Here is an 18,866-nt window from a genome sequence, read left to right as displayed (position 1 = left end):
TATTACCAAAAGATAAAATTAATGAATTTCACAAATAAATTAAAATTTTGGGATGGGGTGGGGACAGCAAGCTGGGAACAAAGAAAAATAAAGAGAAAAAGATAAAAGCATCAAGAAATAATTCAATTAGAAAACATAAAAACACAATAATTGAGACATAAATCCAAAAGGATATTTGAGCTTGAAAAAGCTGATAAAATCAACAAACTTCTAGCAGACATTAATCAGGAAAACACACCCGATTAGGAATGAGAAGTAGTTGCATTAAATAAGCAGGGATGTGCCACAGAATCATAATTATTGAGCCGGGAACCCATCTGACTGCCGGCCTAGGTGGGTGAGTCTCAGGCCTGGCTGGCTGGGCAAATCTGGGCACACTCCTCCTCCTGCCACCTCAGTGGTACCCAAAACTGGCATTCCTTTTAAGCAGTAGAGGAACCATCACAGAGGTCAGGGAAGAGACCATCTCATTCCCTGCTCAGGCCCTAGCCCACTCTGTGACCTTGGGCGAGTGATCTCACAGAGCCTCTGTGATGCAGCTGTTAAATGGAGTGAGAATATCAAGTCCATCTACCTATCTGGTGACCTTTTAAACCAGGGGTTCCATGCACATCCTCCCAGAGGCCCATGGGTTCTCCTCTGTCATTTTTCCTTTTGATTTTGATAACCTAAAATGATAACCACCAGCGGACTCTGGTTAGTTCCTGGTCAGCAAGAATCACAGATGCATCATGATTTCAGACACAGCATTTGCCTTTGGATCCAAGGGAGGATCGTATGTCATCTTAGCACACAAGACGGACGAGTGATTGGAGGTGTACTAGTTTCCTATTGCTGCTGTGATGGATTACCACCAACTTGGAGGCTTAAAACAACACAAATTTATCATCTTACAGTTCTGGAGCTCAGACATGTGAAATGGATCTCACTAGATCCGAGGCTAGAACCGAGGTGTCCAAGGGCTGCATTCCTTCTGGAGGCTCCAGGGGAGAATCTGTTTCCTTGCATTTTCAAGCTCCAAGAGGATGCCCGTATTCCTTGGTTCGTGGCCCCTTTCTTCTTCATCTTCAAAGTTGGTAGTGAACTTTCTGGCCTCCCTCTGCCACTTGCAAGAGCTCTGTGATTACATTAGGCCCACCCAGATAATCCAGGATCAACCACCCAGCTCAAGATCCCTGATTTAATCACATCCCACTGCTGTGTGCGGTGACATAATTACAGGTTCCTGGGGTTAAGACCTGGACGTCTTTGGGGGCCACTATTCTCCCTGCCACAGAAAGATTTCCACTGTCAAGTAGAAGACAAAATGGACAAAATAATAAGGAATGGTCCAAATGGCACAGTGAGTCTTCCATTCCTTCACTGGTTTCCTACAACAAGCCAACCATCATTCCTGTGATGTGTTTTTTAACTAACTGTATCTGCAGCATCTAAAAACTAATTTCAGATACTCTCCACTTCCTAAATATGGCAGAAATAATACTGGAAATGAAAAAAAAAAAAAGGTTTATATATTTCTTGGTGACCTCCCTTTTCTAGATTCCCCAATGCATTAAGAAGACCTCTTCTTGTTAAAAGGAATGAAACAGATCGACATGTGCTAACCTGGACAGACGTGCAAAATAGGTGGTTCAGTATGAGAAACAAGCCTCAGAGCAGCATGTTTAGTGTGATCCCATTTCCATAAAATAATAGATGTATTTTTGTTTTTACATAGAAAATCCCCACAAGAATATAAACTGAACTGTTAACTGTATGTGTTTTCCTGGGGACTGGGAGCAGCAGGGAGGAGGCAGAACTCCAGGAGGGTTTCACTCTCTAAATCATAATATCTATAATGCTTGATTATAATTCTATACATTCTATATATTATATAGTCATATATAATTAAAAGAGTATGTAACATATTAATACAATTATATTGTTTTATATAATTTATATGTAATTATAAAAATATAATTGTATTAATAATACATATATAACACAAGAATGTAAGTTATATTACATTAATATAATTCTATTATATATAAATATAAAACAATATAGTTGTATTAAAACATATAAGTAACAATGTATAATAAATAATAGAATTATACAATATGATATATATAGTAAACTCATATTAGTTTTGTAACTATGAAAAAATAGGACAGTGCTTATTTGTGTTTAAAGACTAAGGGGCTCTTCTAAAACAGCTTTTTCTGGAGAATTGCATCAACCAGAATTTCAGGATTCTGGCCAATCAATGTGAGCCTTAGGCCTCACCTCTGAGTGCTGTCTAGTCAGTCCCTGCTTTCCAATTTCTCCTTGGAAATCTTAGCTCTCCCTCTTGTCATTGCAATCACAGGGAATGTAGGTCAGGTAATTAGTAACCAGGGTTTATTTACTTTGGAAAACACTCAGTACATTCGGGCAAAATAGTCCAGTTCCGATTCCTGAGGGCAGAATCCTAGAGCTTTCTCGAGAGGAGGAGTGCTGGGGTCGCTGCAAGCCAGGGCCCTTGTTGTACCCTGAGGCCCAGAGCTAGGTCACCAGCTAGTAAGCAGCAGTGCTGGGAGTCATACCAGGTCTGGGGCACTCCTGATGCCATGCTCTTGCCGCTTGACTGCCCCCTGGTCCTTCCTAGGATTCCAGCCGAGGGCTCCAGAGACTGGCACAGCCCAGATGTGCAGTAGTGGTCCCACTCGTGGCCCACTTCACCTTGGGCTGGGATACTGGTGACCATGGGGAGTGACTGGGAGCATCTGTCACCCAAACGGCCTGGAGATGCACCTGTCACGAGTGGCGGGCTGCTCCTGCTGCAAAGCAGTACCATCTGGGGTAACATCACAGGCTTGACAATCCCTTGGGTCACTCTTGGCTCCTTAAATGTGAAGTTTTACAACCAGGCCACTCTCTTGACTGAACTAAATGTGATACAACTCATGGACCCCAGAATGGTTCTGGTCAGTAAGACTATCAATGCAGACAAGCAGGAGCAGCTTCCAGGAATTGTGGAGTGGTGTTTATATCCTCTACCAAGCATCAGGTGAGCTGGGAGATTCACCCAGAGGGTCAGGATAGGTGGTCCCAGGACACAGCAGCATTTGCCCTGGGGCTCACCAGTGAGCAGGAGTGTAGGCAGAAAGGTAGTCCGGGTGGTAACCAGCCTGGAAACGCTGCTTGGCTTTTTCTTCCCAGACTCTTTGCTAGTATGGATGTGGCCACCATCCCCTCTCCCCACCAGGACAGGCTATGCCATGGCGGATGCTGGGGACACAAGGCATTGGTGAGCTGGGTAGAGATGCTTCTGTGTGACACCTCAGGATGTCACCACCTGTGAGCAAAGCCTGACCCCAGGAAGGCACTAAGCTTCGTCTCCCAGGAACTTGAATCCCAGGGCCAGAGCTTAGAAGTCCAGCCACTGCACTGCTCCATCCGTTGAAAGCTGGAAACATATGTGTTTTTCAGTGGGGGTGAGATGAATAAGAATGGACCATGCACCCCGACTCAGCATTCTTTACCACAGAAGCAGCTCCTCCAGAGTTGCCTACAGTTTTGCTCTCACTGATCCCCATTTTCATGGACTCACCAGTCAGGGAAGCCAACCAGCTGCTCTCTGTGCCAGAGGGGTGGTTCTTCTGTCCCAGCCAAGAGCACAGAGAGGCTCAGGGAAAAGGAGCTGTTCTCTCCCACCCTCCAACACACACCCACTGCTTATAAGCCTTGTAAGTGTTGATAAGTGGGGAGCCCCTCCCCAGGTCTTCCACCTAGAATCCTACTCAGGATGGCAGGTTTGGGGTGTATGGTGGATATGAGACCAGATCTCAAACATCTGGAAGCTCTATGTCCCGTCAGAGACATTTTGTTTCTTCTGAGCTCCCCTGTTCAAACGCTTGGGGACCATGGTGAAGTCATTTCTGTATAACTAGGGGTTGATTTATTGAAGGCCTGCTGCTTTCTTGCCTCCTTACTGTGGCCAGTATGGCAGCCTGGCTGTAAGGGAGGAAGGCTCCCACAGGACCAGAAACCTCAGAACTCAGAGACCCCCCTAGGACGGAACACAGTCACACCGCTGGGGGCTCTGTACACAAGATCGCCAAGGGGATGGATGCTGTAAGGCAAATAAGGCTCCCCCAGCTCTGTGGATCGTCTCAGGGCAGTAAGCACCTTTGCACATCACATTTTCAGTTTCACTCAGGGTGCGCCAGAAAGGATGTGAATTTCCTGAACTCTCTATGCACAAGTTCTATGGGACTTGTGCCTAGAGATTCCAGCTCTAAAATGGGAATAACAGGACCCGACTCAGAGGGTTGCTGGGAGAACTAGAAGGAAGAAGATTGTCAGATGATTACCTCAGAGCCTGGCATTTTTAAGCACTTATTAAATGTTGGCTAAATGTCACAGTTTGTGGACTCCTGCAGCCTGGGCTGACTGGTACACATCACTCCCCAACACAAATCCCAAATGGCATCTAGTGGGGACACAGGGTAAGGCTCCCTCAGAGGCTACAGAGAGAGCAGGCACAACCACAAGCTTTTGATGGGTCCCTCCATCAAAGACCACTCTGCCCAATGTCACCAAGTCTTTGTGGAAAGTTCTATTTGCTCAGCTGATTTCAACACTTGCCTCTTGGCTCTGCCTCCATCCTGTGAATTCTAACCTTTTTTCTGAAACTTTCTAACAGTTGATTTACAAGTTCAACTTTAAGTAATCAGTGGTATGTATCACCAACAGTCCACCCACTCCTCAACTCAGTCAATTTAAACACGGGTCAGGTCAGACTTTGATCTCACCTCTAAGCTGTTATGATAACACAATGGGACGTAACATCTGTCCAGCATAAGCAGCATCTTATGGACACAAGCTCTCAGTCCTCCCAGCAACCCCATGAGGCCAATGGGGCAAGGCTGTCCCAGGAGGTTAAGAGTAGATGGACCTTTGGCATCTGTGCTAGGTTTTCTAAATTGCCATTTCTTTGGGTCAGCAATCTGGAAAGAGGACCATCTTGAGACTTGGTGTGCATGAAAGAACACTGCTGTAGACTGACTTGGGGGTGGCTTGGGGAACCAATAGCTGCCCCTGGGACGACTAGACCTTCCATATCATCTAATCTGCCTTTCTCATTTTATAAACAAAATCAGTTGAGGCCCAAAGAAGGGAAGCAACGTCCCAGGGTCATGAGATGGTCAGTGTGGAGATGGGAACAAGACTCTGGTCTCCCCAAATTAGCATTTTGTTGAACAGCTGATAGGTGCACAAATTAAAATTTAAAGTGTTTCTTTATTGTAGGATTTTTCAGTCTTCATGTAATGTACATTAATATATGAGTAAAATCATTTATAACACTTTTTCCAAACTTTAAGCCCTCTTCTCATAAGAAACACTTATCAATGCCTTAATAAATAACACAGATGGGAAATGTTGGTCTCATCTTTCTGATCTATTTGCATCTAAAAAGTAATCATTTCCTAAGCCAAAAATCAGTCATGATTAAGAAGATAAAAACAGAGACCTCTTCTGGGGAAAAAACATCCTAATAAGTCCCAAGTTAAGATTCAGTATGAGCATGAGATGACCTTGGCCCCAGGTCCTTCCTCCTAAACCTGAGGACTGGAAGTTGGTTACCCACCTCTCGGCGGGTGAAGCTTGAGGGAGTAATGCCAGATTGAAGTTTCCAAGGACAGCTGTAAAAATATCTCCTGACCCACATTCTTTTCTACAATGCAGACTTGCTAAGATACTATTAGGAGGCAGAATCAATTTCCCTTCCTCTTGAATCTCAATGGCCTTGTGATGGCTTTGACCAATAGGATGTGGCAGGGAAGTAAGACTGTGTGACGTCTGGGGCTGAGTCATAAAAAGTGAGGCAGCTTCTACTTTGCTCACTGGAAATTCACAGCCATGTAAGAAGCCCAGCTAGCCTGAGGCTGCCATGCTGTGAGGAAGCCCAAGGCCCAAGGAGAGGCCACATGTAGGTTAGCAGTCCAGGGCTCGAAGTCGTATCAGCCTATGTACCAGACATGTGAGTGGAAGAACCTGCAGATGATTACAGCCCTGTGGTCAGAGAATGTCACTTGCCATATCAGTAAACAAGGGATGCTGTGGCCATCAAGCCATCAGCCACTGCAGCCAGCCCCAGCTGTGCACACTGAGGGGATTCAGGATGAAGAAAAGCAGGACACTGGCCCTAGAGAGTTAAGGTGCAAATCAAAGTGATTTCAGTGAGCCCAGACTCTTGCATCTTCCCATACATAGTAGAGCACTAAATTCATTAACTTGAAATGTCTGTTTTTCTTTTATTAACAGTAATCTTTTGATGTTCCAACAACCTGGGGGTTTTTTTTCCCCCAAAAAACTATATTTCCTGGCTCCTCTCTTCCCTCTTCAGAACAGTCCCTCAGGGCTATTTGAGAGGCTATCAACAAGGCTTAAGTCCTCAGTATGTCCACTGAATAAAACATAATTCTCAACTTTTAGGTTGTGCATTTTTTTTTTCAGTTGACAGCTCCCATCTGTTGAGTCACTCCCAGCCTTTGAGTCTTCCCAGCTGAGGTCCCAGATGTCACAGAGTAGTGACAAGCCATCTCCTTTGTGCCCTGTCTAAATTCCTGACCCAAAGAATCTGTGAGTATAATAAAAATGGCAGTTGGGCCAGTAAGTTTTGGGGTAGTTTGTTACACAGCAATAGTAACTGGAGTGTGCATAACACAAGCATGAGTGAGCATATTTAAGTTGAAAGTTTAGAGTGGTAACAGTGTCCTCTTTTATTATCGATAGGTGATTCTCTTCTGTATGCTTTGTTGATTGGCATTTAACCTTTTGATTGAGGACTCATTTATTCAACAATACATATTACGATACAGCTATATGCAAGATCAAAGGGACAAAGCACAAATGAGGTACCACCTCCATGGAGTTTCTCTTCTATGTGGACACTTACTCAAATACTAGTATCACACAACTGGAAATCTTCAACAGGAAGGAGGAAATGGGGGAGAAAAAAGGCAGAGAAACCCCCTGGGTAACCAGAAGATACATAAATCTTTGGGTGCTCTAAGCCATGGAGACAGCAAGTCAATGGCTTGAAGCCGGAAATGGTTTTCCAACCAGCTGTGAATTTGAAAGTCCCATATGTGGTACAACATTAAGCTGCTATTTTGGAAATTCTTTCATCTTTTTTAGAGACATCTCAGGGGCCCTTCCTTCCTCTTGGAAGGCAGCCAGTTCTCTGCAGAAATCACTTCATCAGCGGGAGCTGAGGCATTTCGCATGCAACTGTATAATTCTGGAAATGTGGCTTAAAAAAAATTCTCTCCTGGATGAAGAAAGAAAAATTGCAGAGCAATGTTTCTGTAAGCACCAGCTGGACAGCTTTGGATGCACTTTTTTTTTTTTCCTTTTTTCCCTTTTGAAATGACAGAATCTTGGCACCTGCAGCATTGTTGATTTCCTTAAGAGTGATGATTCCACTTTGGAGTCACTGGGGTTTTTCCATCATCCCCAGCGTCCACGGCACCAGTAGTATCCTCTTAGATGTTCAGTTGAATTTGCAATTATTTGTTGAGTGTTTGTGCCAGACACCATGTCAAGTGTTGGAGATGGAGTCATGAACAAGACAGCCATGGTCCCTGCCTTTACACAAGTCACACTCCAGCAGTGACGACAGACGTTAGGCAAATGAGACAAGTATCTGAGTACTACAAAGGGAGAGCGAGGTGCAGGTGCCCGCTGAGGTCGGGGCGTTCTCTCTGAGCAGATACTCAAAAGAGGAGGGGGCAGTAACAGAGGAAAGGAGAAAGGAGAGCAGAGCTGGTGGAGGAAAAAGCCTGGCCAAGGTCTGGCCACTAGAGAAAACTGCGGGTATTTGAGGAACTGAGGGGGGACCAGTGGGTGGGGAAAGCAGGAGGAAGAGCAAGGGGGAGGGGAGTGGGCAGGGCTGGCCTCAGGCAGAGACTGTGAGCACGCTGAGGATGTGAAATGTCGTCTGAAGCACAGTGGGACACCACTGATGTATTTTAAGCCATGTGAGCACATTAGTGTCTTGGAAAGCTCACTCTACATTAAGTATACTGTTTGAGTCGGAGAGAACCAAGAATGATGTCAGAGAGTCCACGCCAAAGGCTACTGCCATAGTCCAAATGAACAATGGTGCCAGCCTCAATCAGCACAGCGCCCGAGGCTATAGGAGAGGAAGGGAGCTGGGGAGCTGAAAACTCTTTGTTTAACAAAACACTCTGATGGGCCTTTTCATTGTAGTAAGAGGTCCTGGGGCTTATCCAGAGGCTGAAGACTAAGGGAACCAGGTGCCTGGCCTAATAATGCGGGAAGAAGCTCAGGTCCCTGTGGGCAATCCCAAAGGAAGGGACAAGGAGGCACTGGAGTGGAGAGACATTGGAGAAATGGAGGTGGGGGGGAGGGTAGCGCAGCAAGATGGGGAGCAGCCAGGATTCCAAAGAGAAGCAAGGACTAGTGAGAAGCCTCGGGTGATGCGGATAGCAGAGGGACAGGTAAGAACCACAATCTGGTTTTGTGCTGTGGGTTGCTACTGTTTAATGAATTCTCCACCCATACTACGACTGCTTGTAATTTCTCTTGAGTCCCCGGAGAGCTACGGGCAAGCAGTGTTTTGAGAAAATGAAGGGAATTGGGCCATGATCCATGTCTGCCTGGGCACTTGGAGGAAAAAAGGAAGTAGCCTCGAAAAGTGGATCTTGAGTCTTCACAGAAGCAGGAAATTGCAAGAAGAGGTGAGCAGGACGGAACTAGATTCAATATCTTATAAAACCCATAAGTAAAAAGAATATGAAAAAGAATATACATAAATGTATAACTGAATTACCATGCTGTACACCAGATACTAACACAGCATTTTAAATTCAATTAAAAAAAGGGAGCTGACCAAGATGAGTCTCCGGAAAAAGGCACAGGACCCAGGGCTGTCCACAGTCTGTGGGACGGGGGTTTGAGGCATTTGAAGTCAGATACCACAGGTCAGGTAAAATGTCACATAAATACTATCTGTGAACTGTATTTGGATTCTGAATTGAAAACCAACTATGGAAAGTACAGTTTCTTGCAGTGACAATCTTCCTGTGAGAACATCTCAAAGGATCTCTTTCATCCCTTCATCCATTTCCGGAAGAGGAAAAGAGGAAACACATGGCATGCCTGGTGCAGAGCCTCGGTTCCTACTTCATGGATTCGAAATACCCAGATGCTATCAAATTGCCACCGCCTGTGGCCAAGCGCAAATGGTAATTTTGTGTGCTGGCTACTGCACTGTCTCTGCCAGCCTGCAGGAGGCAAAGCAAGGCTTACAGAAGGATGCTCCTCAGACAGAAGCAGCACCGAAAGCCCTGTGCATCGGGATGAGTGGGAAACTGTCCCTATAGTCACGTTTTGGATACCGAAAGAAAAAATGTAATGGAGACAGAGAAATTCTACCATGAACTGGATGCTAGAGATTAACTATGTTTATGTGATAATGGCATTGTATATGGGTGGGTTGTCGTTATGTTCGTTTTTTGCTTTAGTCCTTTTCTGTTATAGGCACATACAGTATTTATGGGTGAAATAAAACGCTGTCTGGGATTTGCTTTTAAAATGTCCAGGAAAACGTACACAGAGAAAAGCCCCAGACCCAGACAACATCCTGAAAATTCTACCAATCCTTTAGGAACTGATCATTACAATGCTGTCTAAACTGCTCAGGGTATTGAAGATGTATTTGCTCATTTAATCCTCACAACATCCCTCCGAGGCAGATAGCATCTTTACGTATGAGGTCACTAAGTCACAGAGGTATGAAAAAATCTACCCAGGGTCACACAGCAGGAGGTGATGAAGGCAGATCTGAAACCAGGTGATGCAGTCCTAGCACAAGTGCCTCTAGCCTAGGGCTGCCATATACGATCTTTGTGAACAGCACCCCCTGGAGTTGTGCAGAACACAGCACAACCTTTAAGAATGTTCATGTGGACCTACCTTTACCATGATACTACTCAGCCTTTCATAAATGAATAAATGAGCGAATCAGTACATGAAGAGTGAATGAATTCTCTTAATTTCTTCTTTCTAGTTTCACCCTCAGCCGATGGGTTCCCTAAATGCTGCCTTGTTCTCAAGAAGGCTGAATGCCGAGGTATCCATGCCAAGACTGCACTGATTGAGTTCCAGCGACCTCTTTGCTCACTCTGCTTTACTGCTTGGGAACAAATCGATTGTCAAAATTGCCTGTTTGGGAAATGAAGTGATGTTGGCCTGGTTCCTTTTGGCTCCCCTGGCTTCCTCTAACTGGGAGGGACAGCACACAGCCCCCTATCAGAAACTCTGGCCTGAGATGAAGGAAAAGGCCACCAACACAGTGGGGTGTGAAGGAAGCCAGAGGTCCACCTGCCCAAAATTACTTACCTCCTTAGACTGCTTCTGTGCTTGAAACTCCTGCCATTGGCTTCTCTGGCCTGGAGTAAGTGAGGCCCGGTCAAAAATGTGACTCTGGAAGCTGAGAGGAAGAGCACACAGATAATCCTTGGTGACAATTTTACGTGAACAGATTCCTTCATCATCGAACTAAGAAAGTAGGACCAAGGAGGAGTGAGATTCAGATAGATGTGATGAGAGGAGAGAGGAATCCCCCAAAGCCCAAGTGTGGCGCTGTTTGGTGAGGGGACTCTTCCTCTGTCTGGTGCCATCTTGGAGGGAGGGATGCTCTGGAAAGACAGAGCCATGTGAATATTGGGAGACCAACAAGAGAGATCTAGGGGCCTGAAAGCTGGGAGAAGACAGAAGACTGATGGAGGGTTGTGGTGGATATGCTGGTTCTTATTTTGCTTTGTCATTACCTTTCTCTGCATATTCTCTTCTTTTCTATGATATTATAGTACCTTGTTGTTATTATTACTGTATTTGAGAGTAAGTTGCAGACATCTTGCTCCTTTATCCCTACCTCGCCTTTCTCTCTTAAGAACAAGGATATTCTTTTACATAACCACAACACAAAGATCAAATTCAGAAAATTTAACATTGACACAATGCAGGATATTTCTTTATAACCTTTTTTTCCGTCCAAAATCTAGTCTAGGATCCAGGTTGATGCATTGCATTTAGTTTTCATAAGTGAAAATGAGACGTTAGCCTCATTTGATTTGAAGAGTTCTTAGCCTTTCTCTGTTTTTCATGACACTGGATTTTTTTTTTTTTTAATATAGGCCAGTTGTTCTGTAGAATGTTTGTGAATTTAGGTTTGTCTGATTGTTTCCTCATGACTGGATTCACATTTGGCAGGAGTACCAGCAGCTTCCCTGATAGTCATGTAGGGAGAGCCAGTCAGAGGAGAAGCCGCACAGAGACAAGGTGAACAGGGAGGTAGAGAAAGAAAACCAACCCATGAGCTCCTTGATCCAGCTGAAGCTGCTTGCAGGGCTGGACCTTCCAGTTTCATAGACCAATAAATTCCTCTTTTTGCTTAAATTAATCTGAGTTGGGTTTGTAGTTGAGTTTGTGTAATCTGACTCACTCATACCTTAGCCAATAATCTTAGCCAATAATCTTGGACACACAGTGTCCTCCAAAGGCCCCAAATCAGAATGATGACCAGAAGGACATATCCCAGGCCTCCCACAGAAACTGACCATCTTCCCTTGTGACAAGCAGAGGCAACACGGTGGTAAGTACTTTCATATGATTCCCACCTGAGGGTCCTTATCTCAGGAGAAAGCCCATGACCTGCTGTGGTCTGCCCAAGACCTGGGGATGTAAAGAGCAACTGGCTTATCTACAGTCCAGGGGTGTGGTCTTTCTCTTCTCTCTGCCCCTTCTCCGGGAACATCCCCATGCCCTGCCACCTCCTCTATGTCCATCAGCTTACAGTCACCGGATGTCCTGTCTCCATCTACCTTGTTAGGCCTCATCACTCTCTCGTTACAGTGAGCGCAGTTATACAGAAGCTGTAGCCTCTGGAAGATGAGAGATTGAGTGGGTGCAGCCCCTTCTCCTCTAAAGGTGTTTGGATGATTCATCCTCTTGCCTCAGCCCGTTGCATCCTTTTCCTGCCTGGGAGTTGTATGTGACCACCAGATCTGACCATTTTCTCTAAGACTCAGCTTTTGTCAGTGATAATTCGCTATGTTTCCTCGTCCTATGTCCACATACAGAGGCTGTTAGTTTGCTACGACTCCTATAACAAGATACCATAGACTGGGTATCTTAAAACAGAAACATTTTTTCTTACAGTTCTGGATGCTAGAAGTCCAAGATCAAGGTGTCGATAGGTTTGTTTTTTTCTGAGGCCTTCTCTCCTCGGTTTAGTAATGGCCTCCTTCTCACCGTGTCCTCACGTGATTTTCCTCTGTACCTATCTATGTACAAATCTTCTCTTCTTACAAGGACACCAGTCATATTGCATTAGGGCCCACCCCTGACAGCTTCTTTTTAACATAATCACCTCTTTAAAGGCCCTGTCTCCAAATGCAGTCGCTTTCTGATGCACTGGAGATTACAGCTTCAACATTTGAATTTGAAGAGGACGAAATTCATCCCGTAGCAGAGAAGAAAACATATTACACAGGAATGCATTTAACCTGCATTCAACTTAATCCAAGTAACAATTACTTAAGTAATAAAGATACCTTATTATCTCACATAACAAAAGAAGCGTGGTGATATTTTGTTCCAGAATGGTGCACTGACCAAGGACCTGGTTTCTTTTCACCTGTCCATGTGCTACCTCTGATGTATTGGGGTTTTGTCCTCACATTCGTCAAAAGATGGCTACCACAGTTTAGATATTACCATGACACTCTTCCCTTGCAACTGACTGGCCAGAATTGAGTGTCATGTAACTACTCACGTTGCAAGGGAGGGCGGCAAAACAAGTACCAGAACAAGAAAAATGGATAGGCTGCAGAAAAGTGTGAATGTAGCAGGCCTGAGACTGCTGTCTCTAGGAAGTCTTGCTTATGAGGTTGACCCTTTGCAGGCATCTGAGAACTTGGACTTGGGGGTTTCCCACCATTCCCAGAACTTATGAGTGGCGCACTGGGTGGAAACTATGTGTGCAAATCATATGGTTTATGCTGCACACTTGCTTTCCTTCTGGGAGTCCGGAATGTTGGTATATGCTAGGCGAAGAATGACTCTGTGACCAGCCCCCACTACAAACCCTGGGCACTGAGTCTGTAATGAGCTTCACTGCTAGACAGCGTTTCACATGGATTGTCACAACTCACTGGAGGAATTAAGCATGTCCTGTGTAACCACTGGGAGAAACTCTTGAAGCTGGGTTCCTCTGGGGCTTTATTCCATTGTGATTCGGCTCTGTATCCTTTCACTGTAATGAACCTTAGTCGTGAGTACAACTATATGCTAAGTCTTATGAGTCCTCCTAGCAAATCACTGGGACTGGGGAGTGGTCTTAAGAACCCCACACACAGATAGCTTCCCAAATTTTAGATTCAGCCCCTGGGGCTGGTCACACTGGGGCTCCGTCAGTGGAGAAGACCAGTGGAATGGCCATAGGGGGTGACAACAGTGTCCACCAGGCATATTGATACTTGGTTGACAGATGGACTTACCGGAAGAACGTGGGCACCTGAAGACACCTGGAGGGCTTTTGTCACTTGGAACCAGAGATTCCTGATTCATTACAAAGGTAATAAAGATCTGTATCATAATTGGAACAGAAACCTAGATGGTAAGGAACCTTACTGATAAGCTCATTCAAATTCACCCTCCTTGACCTCTTATTCTGTGAAAAGAGAGTCCACCACATCATAGAGAGGAAGTACAGGGGAAAATTCCAAATGCCAGTGACAGGACGGCCAGCACATTTCCTCACTGCACATTGCCCTCTGACAAAGGGTAAATGCCCCCGCACGTGGAAATACTGGAGATTCAGTGGATGGTCTGAAGAGCCAGGGAACTTCTGGTCACTGAAATTGGCTGCAGTGATTCAGTTTGAAACCCCGTGTAATAATTGGTCAAATCCATCTCACCTGCTTTTACCAATCAAGGTTGTTCTTAGACTTGCATGGCCCCCAAGCGGCACGTGGCCTAAACAATAAGATGCTTGCCCGAATTATTTTCCAGGCACCTGAGGTCAGCTGTGCCTAGTTGGAGCTGAGCTGGGTTAAGACCACGGACCCTCCAACTGGGCATGCGTGAGTGCCCGCTCGTGACCTTTTGAACGTGCAGAATCCTGAAGCCTAGTTACGCCTGCGCAGAACGATACCAGTCACTTCTCCCCGCCCTCCCCACGCGCCCCACGCCCCCCACGCCTCAAACCGCCCTGCTGCTTTACTTCTTATCCTATAAATACCCCAGCCCCTGGCCTGGGGGGAATGTGAAGATTTACCCTCCTGGCTTCTCACTTGGTTGCCTTGTGAATAACTCCTCTCTTTGCTGCAAACCTCCATATCTCAGGGTTTTGGCTTCTTGGGTGGTGGGGCAAAAAGAACCTGGCTCAGTAACAAACTTTCATCAAGGAATGAGCAGGAGAAACAACTCTCAAATCTGTTTTTCACTCTGATGTTTTGTGGCTCTGTAATAGCCACCTGGGCAGTGCCCACGGGAGAGGGAGAAAACAAATGGCTCCACGCAATTGAGCATCCAAGGGTCTGCCACAGTGCTGGCGAAGCCTAGCGTGTCCACGCGTGTGGACAAAGCCACGGAAGATGACCTTCAGCTAAAGAAGGCCTGGGAGGAAGATTCTGGGCTGTTCTAAGCACTCTGCCTCCCCTAGTCTCTTTTGTGATAGTTTTCCTGTTTTAGTCAATGATCCCGGTCTTGGGATGGTGTGGAGGGGAAAGCAAAACGCATGGTTTATACCTTAAAGGAGCCTGCATATGGCTGGGGACAAAAGCAATGGGAAGCAAAATTGTGGGTGCTCTGAATCACATATGCAGTCAGATTCAGCAAGCGGGTGGTCAGCGTGGGCCAAAGTGACCAGGGAGGCTTTCAGGGGCTTCCAGAACTTGAACAGGTCTTGAGAGAAGAGTTGGCCCTAGACTGACACAGGAGGGGCGAGAACCACAGCAAAGCGAGGGACGGCGGCAGAGATGAAGTCTGTTACTCAGGGCTCACCAGGGAGACCAGCTGAGGGCTTGAGGGGAAGAAAAGCAGGAAACCTGGCCTGGGAAGGGGCAGAAAAGAGGCAAACAGAGCAAAAAGTTTGAATTCGGTTGAGGTCTACTAGGCATCGGCAGCTGATGCAGGCTCTTGGGCAGTGGTGTGGCCTGTGGCGGGGGTGGGGGGAACCTGGAGATTGAGGAGAATGACTAGGAGACCCGCCCCCACCCCTCAACCCACACCAGCCCCCAGAACAGAGGCCGGGTTGTGGAGGCTGGAGGGAGGAGATGCGGCCAGAACTAAAGATAGGCAGGTTGGAGAAGCACCAGTGAAGGCACTGTAGCAGGGCTCCAGGATTGAGCACAGAGGCCAGGATTTTTTGCCCAGGGGACTGGAGTTTTCCCTTGTGAGCATGCACAGCCACTACCCGCCCCCCAGCATTAACCCCCACACTGACGCCCTGAGATGGTCAGTAAGGGGCTCGGCAAGGTCCCTCCAGGCTTTTTGGAAGCCTCTCTGAAGGAACATCCCTTTTCCTCTCCTCCCTCTCCTCCCTCTCCTCCTGCCCTTTTCTGCCTTTTTGGCAGGAAAAGCAGCCACAGTTCCCTCCCTCTGCCCCAGGTCCTTAGAGGACAGCCCCACCCACTGACAGGGCCCAGAAATATCAGGAAGACGCCAAAGACACCTCTGTGTGCTGCTCCCACTAGCCTGGCTCTGGCCACCTCACTCCCCGAAACCTGCCCAATGACACAGGGAACACCTCTTTCTCAAGCTCCTCAAGTTGCTGCCAGCCAACCTGGGGGGGGTGGAGGAAGCAGGGACATTTTGGGCAAGAAGGACAGCTGCTCACTGGAACTGCTGGCTTCCACTAGAGCATGTGTGCGCAGAGGTCTGCGGCCAGGTGCAGCCAGCACAACCCTCCAAGGGCAGGGCTGCCTCTTGTCGACGAAAATAACCAGTAAACAATAAGAATTAAAAAGAGCTTTAATTGCACCCAACTGAGGACCAGCCGGAAGCCAGCTTCCCAGATGACACTGAGAAGCTGCTTCACAGAAGCAGGGTTTTCAGCAGTTTTATATCGGGTCAGAACAAAGAACAATGAACAAGTCAGGGAGACATTTCTTCAAGTTTTCAGAAAAAAAAGACTAGCACGTAGCGCGTGGCCTTGGCACCTGGGAAGGAAGCCTTAGCCGAGGAAGGCCAGCACTGCATCCCAGGGAGAGGGGCGTTTAGTCCTTATTTTTAACATGGACATTCTTTACTTCTGGTCAGTGAGCCCTTTTCTTTAATAATTAAAGCAGGTGTACAGTATATGTTTGATAGGCCGCAAACAGGCTATTTTAGTGAGCATAAAACTCAAGTTAACTCCTGCATACACCAGAATGACTTCCCCATATCTCAACGTATGAAAATTTCTAACTCTCTTTAATGGCTGTGCACACACACACTTAATCCACATTTACGTGTGCGAACTCAGATGTGTGTTTAATGATACACGCACTCTTCCCCAAGGCTATTCATGCTGGCACTGTCCATCATCTACCAAACATGAGGTTCCCCCTCAGCCACCTTTAAGACCTCACTGGCTTGACTCTGATTGCTGGTCGAAGGCGTTCCACCTGGCCCAGACTGTGAGTCTGAACAGGCTGCTCTTGGCTCTCCCTAACCCCCACCAGAACTTCCAGGCGTAAAAACTTTAGCCTGGGAACGTGGACCAAGCTCAGGGCCAGGCAGACACATCTGGAGGCTGCTAAGGTGATGGGGTGCTGGTTTTCACCAAGCACTGAGCACTTGTACCTTGCTAAGTGAGTACTGTTTGCTCTTCCCTGTTGAGCTGTGGGCCCCTTAAATGCAGCACCTACTACACACTCCTCTCTCTATCCCCATGGTCTAGATGATTCCTGAGATATTCGAAGTGTCAGTAAATATTCCTGTCTTACTAATACAAATATGACACATTCACGTTGTTAAAAAGTCCCACATCACATAAATGATTACACTTGGTAAGGGGAAAGCTCTTCAAAATTATATTCCATCCTCCTCCCCCACAAATAACCGTTATTAACAGTTTGGTGACAAACATCCTTTTAAACTAGGCTTTTTCAACTTTGTACCGTTGGTATTTGGGGCCAAAGAATTCTTTGTTCTAGGATGATTAGCAGCATATCTGGCCTCTACCCAGAGGATGCCAGTAGCATCCCCTCGGTGGCAATGACCAAAAATATCTTCTGACATGCCAAATATCTGGGGCCGGGGGGCAAAATCACCCCTGGTTGAGAGCTACCATTACACACACACACACACACACACACACACACACACACACACACACACACACACACACACACACACACACACACACACACACACACACACACACACACAGAGACAGTGGGGGACAGGACAAGTAAGCAAGAGCAACAGAGCAGAGAGCGTGATGGGTAGACATAGGTGTAGGCAGCTGCGTATAAATGGTTGAATGTAAGTTACAACTCCTGTTCCTGATTCCCAGCTCTCTGTGGTCCCAGTCCATGAATTCATCCTCTCCTTCATTCACCAAAAATGAGTGCTTACCATCATCTAGGAACTGTGCTCGGAGATTTATTTTAAATAAACACTAGGCTATAACTAAATTCTCCACCATCACCCACAACTTCACAGCTATTTTCACACCTAAAATAGAGGGGAGTGGGAGTGAGTCACCCCCAGCTTGGGAGAATTGCACCTCAGTCTCCCCGCAGCGCTGACCAGCTCCCTCCATCTGACTGGCTGCCACGTTGGATTGGGACGAGAGAAAGGGGCGGGGTAAGTTGTGGCCTGTAACCTCAGCCTCCCTTGGAATGGACAGCTGGGATAAACGTCATCCAGAAAGACTGGGGCTCTGGTTCTGTCAAGCCTACCACACCAGCACCACAAATGCCAGCTCCCCTCAAGAAACCTCTGAGCACTTGGGAGGGTCCGGCCCCCAGATGTATTCATCGTAGTCTAGCTCAACTGGTCTCAGCCTTAACTGTTTACCTGGGCTGGTCTCCGAGCAGAATCTGTGGTCACGCTCAAATCGGCTAACTGGCACAGCTGCTGGGTATTGACTAATCCAAAGATTACAGTTCAGCAAACAGCATGTTAATTTTTAATTTCCCTGTGTGGATTGGTAATCGGGCTTCCTCCTTGTCCTATAACCGAAAATTACCTCATCTGAAGGAACACACAATCCTTATTCAACCAGAAAAGTCCACTCAGTCGTCTGGCCTTCCTGGCCCTCGCTGGGCTTTTTCAGGCGGCTCCCATATCGATCTGACCTTAGCAGAGAAATAAGGGGCTTCTGAGTTGGGTGACCCAGGCTCAACGTGAGACCCCAGCTTCAGGGTAGGGACAGGGCCTTTCCTCTAACAAAGGAGAGATGTGACAGAAAGTACTTCTCCCCATGGCCCCCAGCTCACCACCTGCCACAGACACGCTCACACCCTGGAGCCCAGTTCTCAGCAGTGACTTCATCACAGCTCCGGAGGCCAGAAAACGGCAGGAACCTGTCACCTCATCATCGCAGGTGCTACATGCTCCATTCCTTAGTTCACATCAATGTCATGCCACTCCTGGGGGTCATAGCCAGCACCCCACGGTGTGCAGGGTGGGTAGGAAACAACTGAGGACAGTGGTCCTGCCCACGGTTGCCCAGTTCACATCCCCATGGGGTCTGGTTGCTTCCTGCAGGGATCTGCCACAGATTTTTCTGTTCCTTTTCTCCTTTTGCTTTTTTTGGGGCCAAAGTGGTTTCGCTTGGAAAGACCATGATGCATTTAACTCAGATCAAGAAGAGCCAC

Source organism: Camelus bactrianus, chromosome 11 (assembly GCF_048773025.1).
Source record: "Camelus bactrianus isolate YW-2024 breed Bactrian camel chromosome 11, ASM4877302v1, whole genome shotgun sequence".
In the NCBI taxonomy this organism is placed as follows: Eukaryota; Metazoa; Chordata; class Mammalia; order Artiodactyla; family Camelidae; genus Camelus; species Camelus bactrianus.
The sequence above is the reverse complement of the archived record's forward strand: the minus strand, read 5'-3'. Positions refer to the sequence as shown.